Source organism: Oryzias latipes, chromosome 3 (genome assembly GCF_053564925.1).
Source record: "Oryzias latipes strain Hd-rR chromosome 3, Olatipes_Hd-rR_3.1".
NCBI classification, from domain to species: Eukaryota; Metazoa; Chordata; class Actinopteri; order Beloniformes; family Adrianichthyidae; genus Oryzias; species Oryzias latipes.
In genome coordinates this window covers 18,516,325-18,532,520 of record NC_136239.1, presented here as the reverse complement: position 1 = coordinate 18,532,520, position 16,196 = coordinate 18,516,325, and the positions used below count along the sequence as shown (strand labels likewise).

Below are 16,196 nucleotides of genomic sequence, written 5' to 3'. Positions count from 1 at the left end.
CTCTGCCTCTGTAGTGTGTTTCCGCCTGCCTTGCGGTACTCGTCAGAGGAGCTCCTTTAATCGCTCAGTGGCATCATGGGATGCTCAAGGCCCGTTCTTTCAGCAAGGCATCTTTTCTCTTTATCTGTCAGTCATGAGATCTTGAAAAAAAAAAATCCCCTGTGTCTTTATTTCAAGAGATCCATGATCAATATCATAAATCTATCTACCCCTTCCCACACACACATGTTCCTTTTTTTATCTCTCTCCATCGTTCTCCATCCTCTCTTCTCTCACTCCCTCTTTCTCCCCCTCTCCCTCTCCCTCTCTCTCGTTGCTGCAGCTGTATCCATTTCCTCCTGGCAAAAAGGGACTTTATGAATAAATGATACTGAATTGCTGAAGGTTCAGATACTAAATAATGAATTTCACCACCAAAAACACAACAACTTCTCCAATCATAAAATAGCTCTCCCCTTCCATATTGATTGTGCTTGTGCAACCAGATGCACAGAGAGCACAGTCTGCATCCGTGCAAGGTAGAGGACCATACAGGGGGGGAAGAAAAAAGCACCAAATAATAGGGGGAGATCCCTGCATTTTTAGCTGTGGATAACTTATAAGATGGGCTAAGAGAAGCGCGCGGGAACATTTTCTCTGGGCTTTTCTTTCATCTATCCTGAAACAATGAGAGCGGAGCGGGTCTGAGGGAGGCGGAGGAGAGAGGAAAAAAATCTGAAAACTTTCCTTCACGGGACATTTAAAGTAAGTGTGGCCATCTATTCTGCGCTACGGCTTATAGTGTGTTGCTCTGAGTGTGTGTGTGCGAATGTGTGTGGATGTGGGTGATGTGTTGTGTGTGCGTGTGTTGGAACTGGATTGAAGGAGAAAGAGCATTGGCTGGTGAGGCCATGTTTTTTTTTTTTTCTTTCCTCGGGTCATATTTAGTTGAGGTGCGGCAGTAACAGTGAGTTACTTTGCACCGCTGAAATAATATTCTGATTAGTCATCTCATTGTTGCCTTCAATGATAATAATAATAATAATAACAATAATACAGCACAACAGCCCAAGGGGGCAATAGCGTGTGAACAGCAACGTGTCTCAGGGGATAAAGTGTTATTGTTAGAGAGCTTCTCAAATATTGTGTTCTGTTCTTGCCTGATGTCAGAAAGCACACCACACACTCAACTTGTGAACATGCTATACATTTGTGTGTGCACATGAAAAAAATAAGAAAGAAAAAAATACATTTCATACAATGTCATCTTTCTTTTCATGGGTTTATTTGATTTTTATTTGTTATAACATCCAAATGATTTTATTACGATTCTGAATTTACATCTGGTCTAACAAAACTATACAAAGAAGTACATTTGTTATGTAAAAGTAGTGTTTTTTTGTGTTTTTTTTTTTTTTATGTTTTTGATTTTATTCAGCATTCATTTTATCCCACCTATTGAAACCAATGTTCAATTCAATTCATGTAGGGACAGGTTTGGCCATATGAAGCCACATCCTACTGCAGCAAGTCATTTTGGTAAAGAATAAATAATTTATAACTCAATGAATATGCAAATTCAGTAGAAATGAGAATTTAGAGGGGAAAAAAGACCTGGGGTTTATTCCTGGTGCACAGAGCTAAACAAAGGCCTTGTATTATTTCTGTCATCTAATTTAAATATTACTGTTATCTTGTTCAGATTACAACCATTTAAAATTGTTTGGGGTTCTTGTAACTTTGTGTTGCTGATTTAAAAAAGCCTTTGAAGTTATTTAGTCCTAATTTTCCCCTGATAGAGATTTTTTTTATAACACACTGAGATGAAGTGTGACTCAAAACACAATATTTCAGAGAAGTCTAGGGATTTATTAGAATAATGTTGCTTCTATTAGTATGTAACAGATGTAAATGGTATTCACAAATGCACAGTTCATTTAAATGGTATGTGTAATCATCACGGATATGTGAGTTCTTCCTTCTTGTGTCTCTGGATTGGACAAACTACAACCCCTCACATGCGTGTTACAGGATTTTCCTCACTCTGCTTTGCATTAGTCCTATGAGCGAATGAAAGCCTGTGCAGCAGCAGCAGAACAACCTTTCAGCCACAAGTCTGAAGGAAAAATTAAAATTTGATGTTAGTCAAACAGGCTGAGAGCTGGAGATGACAGGTGCTTTCTACTCTACTTACCCCAGTCTCTTTCTATTTGGCATCATGACTGAGCCTCCACTCAAAGTAGTCCTTTTTCAGTCCAGTCAAATGAAACTTGCCAATCAGTCGATTCATATTTAGCAGCATTTATAATTTTTTTGCTTAAAGTGCACATGTGTGACTGATTCTGACCTTTTTAATAATTGATCTTATTAGTGAGGAAAGCTAAAGCAGGAAAAGTAAGCTGTGGATTCAGATGAGTGTACGTGACGTACAAATCATTTGACTCACTGGGCTGCTAAAAGTGACAAATGTAAATCAAAGCAACAATGTGACAGCCAAAGCCATGAATCTGCCTCTTTTTCTGAGTGTTTATCAGAACTTGTACACACAAACTGACAAAATCATGTATTCACCCAGGGGACCTGGCTCTGAGACAGGAGTCACAAGGTTGGGGTGGTCATTATGGAGGTCCTTGACTGGGGTTTAACACAAACCTACATTGCCTAACATCGGTGTCCTGCAATCCCCAAAGAGTGATACGATGTTGAGCATGTGTCTGGCAACCTGTCCTGTCAAATCAGCAATGACCAGAATGGTTCCAAACAGCTGGCTACATTTCAATGCAGCAAAAGAGAAAAAAAACATTTCTCAAATGAGTGATTCAAACGGTTGTTTTTTTTGCTTCTGTGTGCATTTGTCACTCCATCAAAATGACTAAACATTGCAGCAGATAAAAAGCTTAGAAGACAAATCTTTACCACATTTTAGAGCCATTTTAAATCTTTCTTCATTGCTTCCTGAGTAGCATCTGAAGAAAGAAGGGGAAAAAAAGGCCTTCTTCCTGATGCCGGGCCCCTGAATTATTAGGGGCATCAATATCTTTAGCATATCGCCAAGGGCCTCCAGACTGAATCTGCTTTCATTATTAGTTTTAGCTCAATTATAGCTCACACCCAACTGTTTCTCAAAGTCCAGTGGCATTAATCGACAGGGACGGTCAACTTCGAACGCTCACACAATAATTTAACCCATGCATCCAGTCGGCGTGTTCCGTTGTGCTCTATCATCCTGCTAATGTACACGGATAAGAGGAAACACGGGGCTCATAATGGAGGCCGTGTTCTTAGTAGCGATGAGCAGCTGATGCAGTCTGGCCCATTTTCATCAAATATTAATAGGATGGAAAAATACACCGGGAGTGAGGCCTCGTCCACAGCCAAACTGGAGAGGCTGGGGGAAAGAGGAATGGGGAGAAAGTGCAGTGAGTGTGTTTAGAAGTACCGTCTGATGGCCATAATTAGGGCCACTGCAATTAAAAATTCAAAAGCCCCAGTTTATTTGAGCACATGAATCTTCCACTTACTGCTGCATTTATTTCCCTTTTACAAAGTATTTTATTTTACAGCATCAATTAAACCGGACTGTCCTCTCTCTGCAGTCCTTATTTCCCTCACGCAATCCTTTTTTTTTTGTTTTTGTTGGAGCAGTTACAAAAAAAAACAACAACATAAAACCGGCGTTTAAGCTCTTCTCTTTTTTAAGAGAATGTGCAATAAAGTGATTGGAAAATGATGAGAATGGAGAATGAGCTCACTCCGCAACAACGAACCCACCCAAAACGTAGAGGCAAATTTCTGATGAACTTACGCTCTGCAGAAACCATATCCTTGAAATCGACACAAGTGTATTGATTTTGGCTGAAAACAGCATAATCATAACTAAAAGACCACTGGGAACACTTTTACAATAGATCAAAGGATAATCGGAGTGGGAATTTAAAATAAAAGGAGAAATTTGACGCAGGCGCCTGGCTGCTCATGTAATAACAACTATTCACTTTTTTAAATGAGGTCAATATGGAGTTTAGAAGATAAGTAAAATATGTATATATTGTTGCTCTGTATCAATAGATGGTGAAAAGTAAAAACATTCTTTTTTTTTTTTTTTAGCATTTCCTGAAAAAACAGTACGACCTCTAGCAGCAACAAAGCAGATAAAAGATTTCTGGCCTGTTCTTTGTGTGATTATACAAACAGCCACTTCACCTTTTGTGTCAGCATCACAAGGAGAAATGAGCAGCAGAGAGCCATGAGATAACTATTGTGTTGTTTGGGAACACTGACTTTCTTCTTTCCTCTAATTCTACTTTTAGGCCCCCCATCCCAACCCACCCGTCCCCTCTATCACCTTCAGTCTTACTGCTCTCTTGCTCTGCTTTTTCTGCCCATTTTCCTCCGTTTCTTCCTCACATTTCATCCTTCCGCGTTCGTCTGTCTCTCAGGGTCCTGTTCACACACAAACACGCCACACATGTGAGCAGTCTATTCCTCTTTTGAATAACACCTCTTTTATTAGTTTGGGTCTTTTCTCTCCTGCCCGCTTTTCACAGAGAGGGAGATGGGATTCTAAAGAGCTGCCAGGGGCTCAGTTTGCACAGAGCTTTGATGTCATTGAGATGCTGTGAGAGCAAATGTGCACACACACAGACTTACACACTGACTAGACACCTCTGCATAACCAGACAGCCGGCACCCACCAGCTCATGCACACACATAAACATTCAGTATCACTGCAGTCTTGACTGCAAAAACGGCACGGGAATGTTCATATTTCTCCTCTGTTTCCATGTCATTGCTTCCTCCTGCTCTCCCAATGGCAACATTTGCCCATTTTTACAGCAGCGAATTTCTTTTTTTGGATGTTGCGTTTCCAGAAAGCTGAGGCTAAAAAAGAACTGTCTTTGACCTGACAGGCTGCAGGTAATGATTAAACACTTTTGGATTTCCTTGCAGGGAATACATTGGCACGGCTCGGCTTGTACACACACTGATTCTCATCTGTTCTCCTGATAGGATAAGGAGATTCTCTTTATCTTTTCACGAGAGAGGTCAAGAGCCTTGGGAAATAGAAAGAATAATCAGACACAGGGACATGTCTTCATTATGTCCAAATGAGGTTGAGGGAGATTGGACAAACACGACACGTGCTCCCCCCTTCTCTCTTCGTATTCATGACCCTATTAAAGTGATCTGGAGTCATTTTCAAAGCAAATATGATCAGATTTACCTAAGACACTGACACTGAGAAGTATTATTTGAACTACAGCATTGTGAAAAGAAGCTGTGCAAATGAACATGTGTATGGTCATGTGATAAAAAAAAATGACAGGCAGTGATTTCCTTTTAAATCTCTGTGGCTGAGATTCTTCTGCTCACTGTTATATAACTGAGGCTTTACTTTATGTCTCTCAAGCACCCCCCCCCCTCCTTGTGTGTCACATGTGTTAATGTGTACGAGTCGTGGAGCTTCCAACCAACCTTGACTAACAAGCACATGTTAATTATGGAGGAGATCACAGGCAGGTCACCCAGCACTCTGCCACTAAAAAGGAGCAGAATGCATTACTGGAGGGCATATCCAGGTCTGGGGTTGAATATCACACGTTCCAACTCCACCGCCCCTCCCTCTGTGTCTTCTCCTGCTCCCAGCCTCTCTTCACTCAGCAATTTTTCTCCCTTTTTGTTGTTCCACTAAAAAAAGGATAGAAAACACTTGCAAGTTTCAAAAGATGTCACTGTGTGGACTTGTTGACTGTTGGTGGGTGTTTGGTGAGCTTGTTTTATAAATGGAGTACAGTTATTTAGCATTTTACTACCTTCTTAGAAGGCCTAATGCGCTTTACAGCCACAGCCCCATTCACACATCCACACACTGATGGCGGCTCCGCTGCCAAACACTGGCGTCAACATACAGTATATAGTGCTCTTCTACCTTATTCAAAGGTCCAAAGCGCTTTACAGTCACAGTCGCATTCACCCATGCACACACTGGTGTGGGGCTCCGCTGCCGAACACTGGCACCAACCTCCCAACAGAGGCAAGGTGGGGTTCAGTGTCTTGCCCAAGGACACTTCGACACATGGGCGTGTAAGGTGGGAATCGAGCCTGCAACCTTAAATGGGTCGACCTCCCGTGCAGTGAAGTGTCTTCATCAGGCTGATAAAGCCACTTGGTTGAGTGAAGAAACAGCTCAAGAAAAATTAGTTTAAGTTAGATGCCATGACTCAACTTCATGATAGTGAGAAAAGATGGATATTTTATATTTAATGGGCAAATGGGGAACATTTAAAAGAACTTGGACTGGAATTTAGGCGTAGAACATCATTTTGAACCTGAATGAAATTAGGGGGTGAATGGTATTGCCAGCCAAAAAGCCATTTCCATTAAATAGATTTAAGATCTTTGCATCTTTGCATTAAAAACTCTGTTCCATGTCAGAGTTTGCTGCTGCAGCTGTGTTCTGTATGGCCCAGAGGGGTGTTCAAAAATGGCTTAACATGGCTGCTTTGACTAACTGAGCTTAATTAAACTTGTGCTTTTGGTTTCATCAAGGCTGATTAGGGCTCACCACACTTTGACTGGGATAAGTTTAATACAAGATCAGGAGAAACCCCGCATCAGTGGAGCTCAATCAGAGGACACCGTGATTCTGTCAAATTCTGCAGACTCTTGGGTGGTAGAAGCCAGACCAAGTTAGGTTTTACAAACTAAGCTTCTACATTAATGAACACAAATAATCCATCTTTGAGGAACCATTCAGCCTGAATGTACTAAGATCATGACTTTAGTCCGGATTTTTACCTAGTCTCCTTTTTAAAATGACCCAAAGGAGTATCTGGTAAACGCTGTACTCTGATTACAGTTTTTTTTTTTTTTACCTTTTTGTTACAAGGACCTTTTAAAAAACACATTTAAGTAAACAAAAGGGTTCCCTGTACAGTTTTTTACACAAACCAGCTTTGACTATTTCCATTCTTCCTTTACTCATTTGTATCTATTTTGGCATTTATTTAGGTAAAATGTCTGTTTTTCAGAAAATAGTAAAAAAAAAAAAAAAAAAAAAATGTGTTGCATAAATGTAGTAAATTGCAATCAAAATAGTTGTCATTGCCAAATCCCTGCTTCACGTCAGTCCTAACAAAGAAAATCAGATTTGAGGCTCCTCTTTTGTATAGTTAGGCACCTACAACCCTTAAGAAGGGTCTGCGTGTGCGTGCAGTATTTAGACTCCCCCACTTTCCTCTTTAAGGCCCATGTGTGAATCTAATTCAATTTTTACCCTTTTTGAGTTGTATGTTTGTTTAGTTTATGGTTATTTCAAATGTTTGACTGTGTCAGACCCATTTAGTCATCAGAAAAATACAAAAACATGACACTAAGGTTTCACTAAGGTGTCCATCCATTGCGAGAAGGGGAGGTTCAGTGTCAGAAACCAAATGAATTTTTGTTGAAATGATCAAAGTAACAAAGTGTCCATCTGATGAAGCATAAAATCATGTACTAAAGCATATTTTCTATGTATTAATAATATGGTTGTGCCTGTGAAAATCCCACTGTATTTATGAAATTGATTAAAAAAGTGACTTCAATGAAAACCACTGGATCTTTTTGGGTAGTCCTGATCATTAACATTCCTTTTATAATTTCAAATGTCTCCCAAAAGCTTTCATAACGGCTTAGAAATATGGGATTGTCTTAGACTTTAAAAGATCCAACAAGCCTCTCAGTGAACCGTTCAGTTGTAAAAAAAATAACTGGTCAAGGTTTTTTTTTTCTTGAGCAAGCATTAATTCTTTGCAAACACAATGTCTTTCAGATTTGTATACCCCCACCCATCTCTTCCTGACTCCCCTCTGGTATTCCTCTCCTTTCTCCCCCTGAGTCTTCCTCCCACACAGACACCCACCCACACACACACAATAACCCAAATACACCCCACCTTACCCCAAGCCCAGTACCTGCAACTCCATCCTTAGGTCTTGCCCCAGAGCACATTGATTTTGCTGTATACATAATTACTGCTCATAATCTATTCATTTCACCACCACCAAAGAGGGCAGCAGCTGTCACACAACACACCACCAAGGGACTGGTGGAAGAGGGTTACTGGGACAGGAACCTGCAGTGGGGATCAGAGGAAAAAAATATAAAGAAAGAATGTTTAATTGAAATGTATTTCAAACACATTAAGTTGAGCCTCTAATAAACATATTTTTTAGGAATAAAGTCCCATTGTAACCACAATGACGCATATGAGCTGCATAGAATTGATCAAATCTAGCAACACACAACCAAAAACAGCAAAATAATTGACAATTTTTGATACTAAATGCTTTTATACTCAATTTTAAAAGCATATGCAGCTGCATGTGGACAATTTAATGAATTGCCTGTCACAGCCTGTGACACAAACATCTGAATTTACACATCCAGACCACAGCAGCACAGAGACCCAAGTCATATGTTTATCACAATATTCTCCTTATTTGTTGTAAAAAAATACTTTCAAATATGAATGCTACTTGGACTACATTTAGCAAAAGATTCATTTTAGTTTTTTGAAATTGTGTGTTTGTTAGAGCTGTTGTCTTGTCCAAGTAAACAAGATATCACTTGTTCAATTTACTACATTTTAAAATTGACAATACCCAATACATTGCATTTTCATAATAAAAGAAGAAATAACTAAAACAGTTTCAGAACAAACACATTTACATAATTCCATTAAAGTCCCACATCATCTTTTGATCAATTGCTCCCACTGGTCTTTTAATTAGATTAAGCCGCTTTAAGTCAAAATCCAAAAACCTGTGTCGTTTACTAGGACATAGTTTCTGCAGAGCAGCAGTAGTTTATTGGAAATTCAGCTCTCTTTACACAAATATACCCCTTGACCATCAGAAGATGCATAACCCCCTATTGTAATAGTAAAATCTGTCCCACACCATAGGCCTTCAGTTCTTGTCTTTTAGTTCAGTTGTTGGACAGAACAAGTTAAAGAAAAAGAAAGAAATTCACCTCTGAGTTGTGGGCGGGGCTGTTAGCGTGGAAACAGTACCCTCACTTCCCATCATCCATCTGTTTACACTCTCCCCAGCCGGCTTACAGCAGTAGTAGCTTCCACATCGCACTTGCAAGCTTTTTCAAACAGCTTTTTTCCGTCTCCTCCTGATTCACAAAGATTTGAATAAATAAATACTCAGAAACACAATTTTAATTTTAATATATAAGATTAATCAATCTATTCCCTTCTCTGCTTCTGTGCCGGTCCCAAGCCCGGATAAATTGAGAGGGTTGCGTCAGAAAGGGCATCCGGTGTAAAACATTGCCAAGTTAACCATGCGACTCATCCTCGAATGAGAGGTTGTTTCGCTTTGGCAACCCCTGATGGGAAAAGCCGAAAGAGAAAGAAGATTTAAAATTAATCAATATATGTCCTCCATCATCAGCAAATTACAAGAACATGTTTATAAAAAATCATTGGAGTGGGTCTTTAAGGTTTTTCTGCTTTTTTTGTGTAATAGCTTTTTTTTTCCAATCATTTTCTTTAATGATTTCTTTTATAAACAAAGCTTTTAAATCCACAAAACTATCTCTAGTTCTAAAAATCTAACCCTAAATTTGAACATTCTAGTTGGACAGTTGATTTTAATTTGGTATGGTGTTTCACAGAGGACAAGAAATATTTGTCCTTAAAAAAGTATGATCATAACCTAAGTGACACTTTGTTGGACCTGTAATTCTGAACATGGCATAAGAGACATCACAAGACAAAATGACTATCACATCCACAGAAATGTACCTCTAAGACTGCCCAGGGGTAATCAGCATCTGTTTGTTTAATCTGCTTAATCTGCTGGTGAGCTCCACTGGGCGTGCCTAATTAGCAAAATTAATTTGTTAAGACATTAGCACCGTTAGAGATGGCCAAATGAAGCTGCACTCTTTTATGCAAATGCTGCTGCAGATTAGGCTGGCTGTGTTACCTCAATTAGGCTCTTCTTTGATTTGTGTCTATTTTTCTCTCATCCTGTGTCCCTTTTCCTTCCTCTCCTTTCATCTTTCTAGTCTCCTCATTATCACTGTCAGATTTCACTAATCGTGAAATACTGCTATTGTGTGACACCACCGTTGTGGCACGGGGAGGAATCTGCTAATCAGAAGAAGAAAACAGGATCTGGCTTTTCATTCAGAGCATGAATTCTGGAGCATCTACACCACCAACACCTCCAGCACTGTGATGTTTATGTTTATGTGTCAGGGCAGGAGCAGTCCTCCCAGTGCGATGGTGGGGTAATTAGTCTCTGGAACGCTGCACCCTCACAAGCCTGTTTAAGGGTTAATGAGGCCCCAGCAGCTTCCCAGCATGGGTAGGGGGTTATGTATGTGGGTTTGAGTTCACGCAGGCCTAGCTTCAATAAAAAGCCACCCATAGGACTTTCTTTTGAAGTGTCAGAGGGTCCCCCCTTGTTCAGGCGGGCTCCTGTTTCATTTGTCTGAGTGGCAGCATAAAATATAGATGAGCTGCCAGACGACACAATCTAAGCACCCCGACACCTAAATGCCCCTCCTTCACATTTTTCTCCACCGTCACCCTTGATATTATTCACAGATTAACCAACGCCTCCAAATTACAAAGCAACAACCTCCCTCTGCCTTTTAACCTAACTCTGAGGATTGACTGGAAAATAAGATACACAGATCTTTTCTCTTGCGTCAAAGTTCCATTATGGTAACCTTATTGTTTTTTTGTTTTGTTTTTTTGCTTAAATCCCCTATTGTTTTAAGTCGGTAGGTCTTGTCAGGTGCTTTCATGAGCTGTTGGTTCTGCACCAGAGTTTGTTTTCTTAGAAACTCAGGTTTGTTTACCAGGTGTGAAAGTTCACCTGATATCTGCTGCGGATTGAACAAAGTTTGGTTTTGCTGAAATGGGCAGAATGCATTCAACTCAAACTTGTTGAAGTTCACTGCAGACTGAATGCAGTTAAGCTATCCAGGAGAGCAGTGAACAGAAGTGAACTGTAGAGAGTTTTTGGCAAAAATGTGACATATTTCAAAGGGAAAAAAATACACTTTATAAAGAAATTAGTCTTGATGATAAAAGTGGAGTCATGATAAATGAGAAAGAGAAAACTGGTTTGTTTTCTTTCTGGTCAATCTTTATATTTTTACAAAGTTTCTGGAATTGGGGAGGGGGCATTTTTTGCCTATGGAAAGAAAGTCCATCTGACTGGTCTGTTGTGAAAGAGAAGTGTAGCTAATACTTTTTCTAATATACTTTAATATGACATCATTGCATTAGGTTTCTTTTGGGATGTCCACTCCGTAGCTTTTCTCTGCTACTTCCACAGCATTTTTCTTAAGGCCTTTGTAATTTTTTATTGTTCTAGTGGTCAGGTTTTTCTCAAATATGATGAGAACTTATTAAATGCAGAAGTGGAGGGTTGTACATGGATGTGGGGGTTAGCACTTTTGTCTCGTTGCTAGAAGACTGGTTCAAGTTTGTATGTTCTCCCCGACCAATCCCCTGCACTCCAAATTTCCTTCACAGTTCAAAAACCTACTTCATTGGTTAGTTGGTGATCTTAAATTGCCTTTTAGGAGTGAGTGTGTGTGTTTTTGTGTGGGCTTGTGTTTTAGTGGCGATCGGTCCAGCCTGTGCCCTGGCTTTAGTAACCACTCTAACCCTGCACAAGGAAAAGCAGATAGAGAAGATGGATGGAGGAGGAGACTTCTAAAATTGTTATACAAAATAGTTATTTTGTACAATGCTAAAAAAGTAGTATTTTATAAATGCTGCATGAACATGTTATTAACACTTTACAGTCAGGAAGTGCTAACACAATCAGAGTAAATAAACTGATTCTGTCTGATGCAGAGAAAAGTGGCTTTTCTTTCATTAGAATCGACTCCGCCGATTTATGCTGATGGCGTAAATCAGGGGTGCTCATTACGTCGATCGCGATCGACCGGTCGATCTTCAAGGACATGAGGGTAGATTGCGGGACAGAGAAGATTTAAAAAAAAAAAAAAAGTACTTCTTAAAAATCCACCAGCCAATCAAAATCCTCATCGAGAAGTACGGGACTTGATTGACATGCAGAACGGCCAATCGGACATCCTCTGATGCATACGTCACTGCAGACGCGTGTATAAATTCACTGAGCGCAAACTCTTTCTGTCTTTGTAATAAAACGCCTCATCTGTTAATACAAAAGTATCTTTGTGTACTCTCACTGTGTAGTTTTTAATCATCAGTACATAAACAATAATGTTCAAATAAACATGTAACTAATAAACATAACTAACAAACATTTAATAATAGTATTTAATTTATATATATATGTATATATATATATATATATATATATATATATATATATATATATATATATATATATATATATATATATTATAGGTAGATCTTCAAGACATTGTCGATTCAAAAGTAGCTCACACGCCAAAAAAGTGTGAGCACCCCTGGGTTTAAGTGGTCAAAGAGTTACACTGTGTCAAAGAGCGTGTTATTCAGATGTCGCCGGTCATATCTTCAGTGTTAAAGGGTTAAATTGTTGTTGTTTTTTTTATTTCATGTGAAAATCCACTTTGGCATTCAATAGTCTATAAATATTTTTATTTTTAACAACCCAGTGAAAAGTGAATATGAAAATTACTTGCATGCTGTTAAGAAGGCAAATAATATCTTGACAGGAGTGAACGCAGTATAAGGTCATTGAAAAAACACCATATTCACACAGAAACCTTAACAGTTTATTTGCATTCAATTCAGAAAACCTTGAAGTGATTTGTGCAAGAGTCTCAGCCAGAGTCTTATGAAGTCACTGTTTGTGCTTGTCTTCATCTCTGACGGCTTCATTAATCAAGAGAAAGTAAGAGAAGAGCATGAATGTGTCCACATGATGACAAACTGCATTAGAGTCTGGAGTACCGCATTTCATTATAGGCTACAGGGACCTCTAATCTCATTCCAGTCCACTTTGTGGAAATGACAAAATGTTATTACATTCAGCGGGTGTATCAAACATTGCATGGCCTCTATTTATTTTCGCTTTATTTGCTTAAGTAAGTCGGGGGCATCTGCACATAATTGTTTTAAGCTTGAGAGAATCCTCCTTCGTAATACATCATCTTTTCCTTCTCCGATCTCCTGGGAAGTTTGATACAGAGCAACTTTAAATGGTTTTCCTCAGAACAAGTTGGATTTCTTTACTAACTTTTTAAAAACTTTCTAGTTTTACTTTGGTTTTTGTTGTCTTGCACATTTGTCAGAGAAGAATGGTGACTAGTAAAAATGCTTTACCATCATTCACTTGATTAAAATTTACATACAACTATATTTTATCTGTGAGGGCTCTCATTAATCCGTGATGGTTCCATTGCAGATTAAGTTTGTGAAAGGGTCATCTGGACTTAGTTTCATAACTTGGAGAAATTTTGCCACTCATCCTCTGTTATAAGTAACTCTATTTTAACTTTTTTTTCAAAGTTTCCTGTACTAGTTTAATGTGCTTGAATCAGAAAAAAATGATAGGATATAAAATGACAAGAATATTAGTAAGTCATGTGACTTTTTAATGCTTTCTGAAATTATTGAATTAGGCTTTCTGTTCAAACTTTAAAACGTTGTTGTGTGATTTTAGTCTTTTTCATATATGCATCATGCAGGAATAGGGTTTAGTGCATGAAATGGAGAAGGACAGTCAGTTTGGTTGCAGATACAAACACGAAAAGAGCACGTTCCTCCTGCTTGATCTCAAAGGAGGCTGTGAGAGCTGACAGGAGGGCTTGAGGTGATAATGATAGGGAGGAGAGGAGGAGGAGGAGGAGGAGGCGGAGGAGAAAGGAAGAGGCCATTTTTAATCTTGAAATTATTATATCTGGACTACTGACACTTGGAGCTTCAAGCGGATTGCTTTTCCTAATCATTGCACTCTGCACATGTTTGATCTCCATGATGAACAGATGATTAGTTTTTCATGAAACCGTTCAAGCAAAACACACCAACATGAGCTGCGGCGAGACGTTGTTGATTTAGCTGTTTGAGCCGCAGCAGGCCCCTCAGTCTGCCGCACGCCAGCCCGGGCTGGAGACCACATGGGAGCAGGGACGGGTCAAGCAAGGTCAAGTCTATGGGTAATGATATATCACCTGCTGTATATTTAGGGTTTTGCTAATTCTCCTCTCAATTATGACCACTCCTAGCCTCGGAAGCAATGACGCGACACAATCAATTTGAGCAGGGATATATGGGGGGGTTTTTTTGGTAGGGAAATGACAGCGCACGTCTGCTGTAAATCACAGACGGGAAGCCCAGATGATCCCAAGTGCTCACTTTCATGCTTGATCGGCCATCCCTCTGTCAGAAGATAACAAGGGGAAAACATCAAAAGCAACAGAAAAAAAGCCTATTCTTGATATCTATGTTTACTCTTCTAAACACATCTTATGAAAATGTAGAAACCTTTATCTGAATCAAATCAAATATTCTATTATAATGCATGTCAATAAATAATTCCTTTTTACTTCAAGTGTCAAAGGAGAAAATTGTTTTTTTCTTTTATTTGTAAAATATACACTGATCACTAACTTTTGTAGTTGATATTGCTGTAAACAGAAAAAAACAACAGAAGTTTGAGACAATTTGTCAAAAAACTTGTGTTTGGTACTATTTTATTATATTAGATTAGGCTGTTTGTTCAAAAACTAATCAAGAAAAAACACTTCACAAATTTGGGATTATTGTAAGCAAACACAAGCCTTTTTTTTGATATATTTTATGCTGTGCAATAGACAAAATGCTTAAAGCTTCACAGCCCCCCTCAGAAAAACCCCAGTTGCACCTGTAAGAGAAGCTCTGGAGCTCAATGTCTCGATGTAATGGGATGACAGCTTGTGCCAGCAAAGCGGAGAGGATGAAAAAGAGGTGAAATGGCTTATTTAACCAACAGAGAGCAGGGAACTGCAGGGGGGTTCAGTTCTCCATCAGTAACTTTGTTCTGCTTGGATAAAGTAGGGTGGAGACAGGAAGAGGTGCTCATCGCTGTGCTCTGAATAGAGATGTGTGGTGCGGGGCACACAGCGGGAAGGAGGAAGATGAAGGTTTCACATCCCCTGTAGCCTGCACACTGATAAGGTTTAAACGTTCTAACAGGAGATGTAGCGGATCATTTGGTCCTGGGCTAATTGCAGCTGTTTGGATAGCACGCTGTAATGCAGAGAAAGTCAGGTTATAAATACTGTATGTCATCTTTTTTCTTCACAAATATTTCTCAGCTATTAAGATTCACACTTTTTGATTTTGCTGATTGTATTTTCGTGGTCTGTGATTTAACTTCCCTTCATTTTTATTAGTTTAATGATCTGAAGAACAGTATAGTTTTCTCCATTAAGCCAGTGTCTCCAGTTAAGGATGTAATGATTAATAAATTAAACGATGAATCCATTTTTACTTCTACGATCTAATCAGAAGCATCAGTCTAAAGCAAGTTATTAATCAAAACGAAGGAAATCGACCTATACCATTATAAAATTGTTTCAAAATAAAAGATATTGATTATATCAATTTTGGAAAATACCATATTGAGGCATGTTAGGTTTATTTTACTATAATGTAAAAATGACCAAGTGTATCAGCAGACAACACATGTGATGTCTTAAAAAAATTATCATTCCTTCATTCCAGTCCAATGTGTGCAAACACTTTGAATTTACCAAAGACATGTGATCATACAGTGTGATAGAATGCTCTAATAATGTTCTCTTTGGATTATTTTGGTGTGGAAAAACAATTGTTTTGCTGTTGATCCTTGTTTACCTGTTTGTTTGTTTGTTTGTTTGTTTGTTTGTTTGTTTGTTTGTTTGTTTGTTTGTTTGTTTGTTTGTTTGTTTGTTTGTTTGTTTGTTTGTACAGATATTTAATTTACCCAATTTAACAGTTAAACTGCATAATTAAACACAGCCTTAAAATTGTTTTAAGGGAGATTTTTTTTTGTGTGGTTTTTGTTTTTTAAGAAAAATTTTGAGATTAACAACAGGTCAAGCACCTGTGGAGTTACCCCTGATTACATCAGAGAAATATTTTTTAGACTCCTATGATTAAGCAGGTTTTGACAGCATTCTAAATTCATGTGGTAGAGCAGCAATTCCCTCATGTATTTTTGTCTCATCCTGTGTCTTTGTGAACTGCATTTATGTGCATT

General features: G+C 38.8%; 1 long non-coding RNA gene across 1 annotated transcript in view; it reads left to right on the top strand.

Annotated features, from left to right (window-relative positions):
- The first annotated feature begins 487 nt into the window (after positions 1–487).
- LOC144990954 (uncharacterized) overlaps positions 488–16,196 on the top strand; it is a 32,943-nt gene continuing 17,234 nt past the window's right edge. The window contains exon 1 of the long non-coding RNA XR_013654837.1: positions 488–744. This is a non-coding gene — a long non-coding RNA (uncharacterized LOC144990954). The remainder of the gene's footprint in view (positions 745–16,196) is intronic.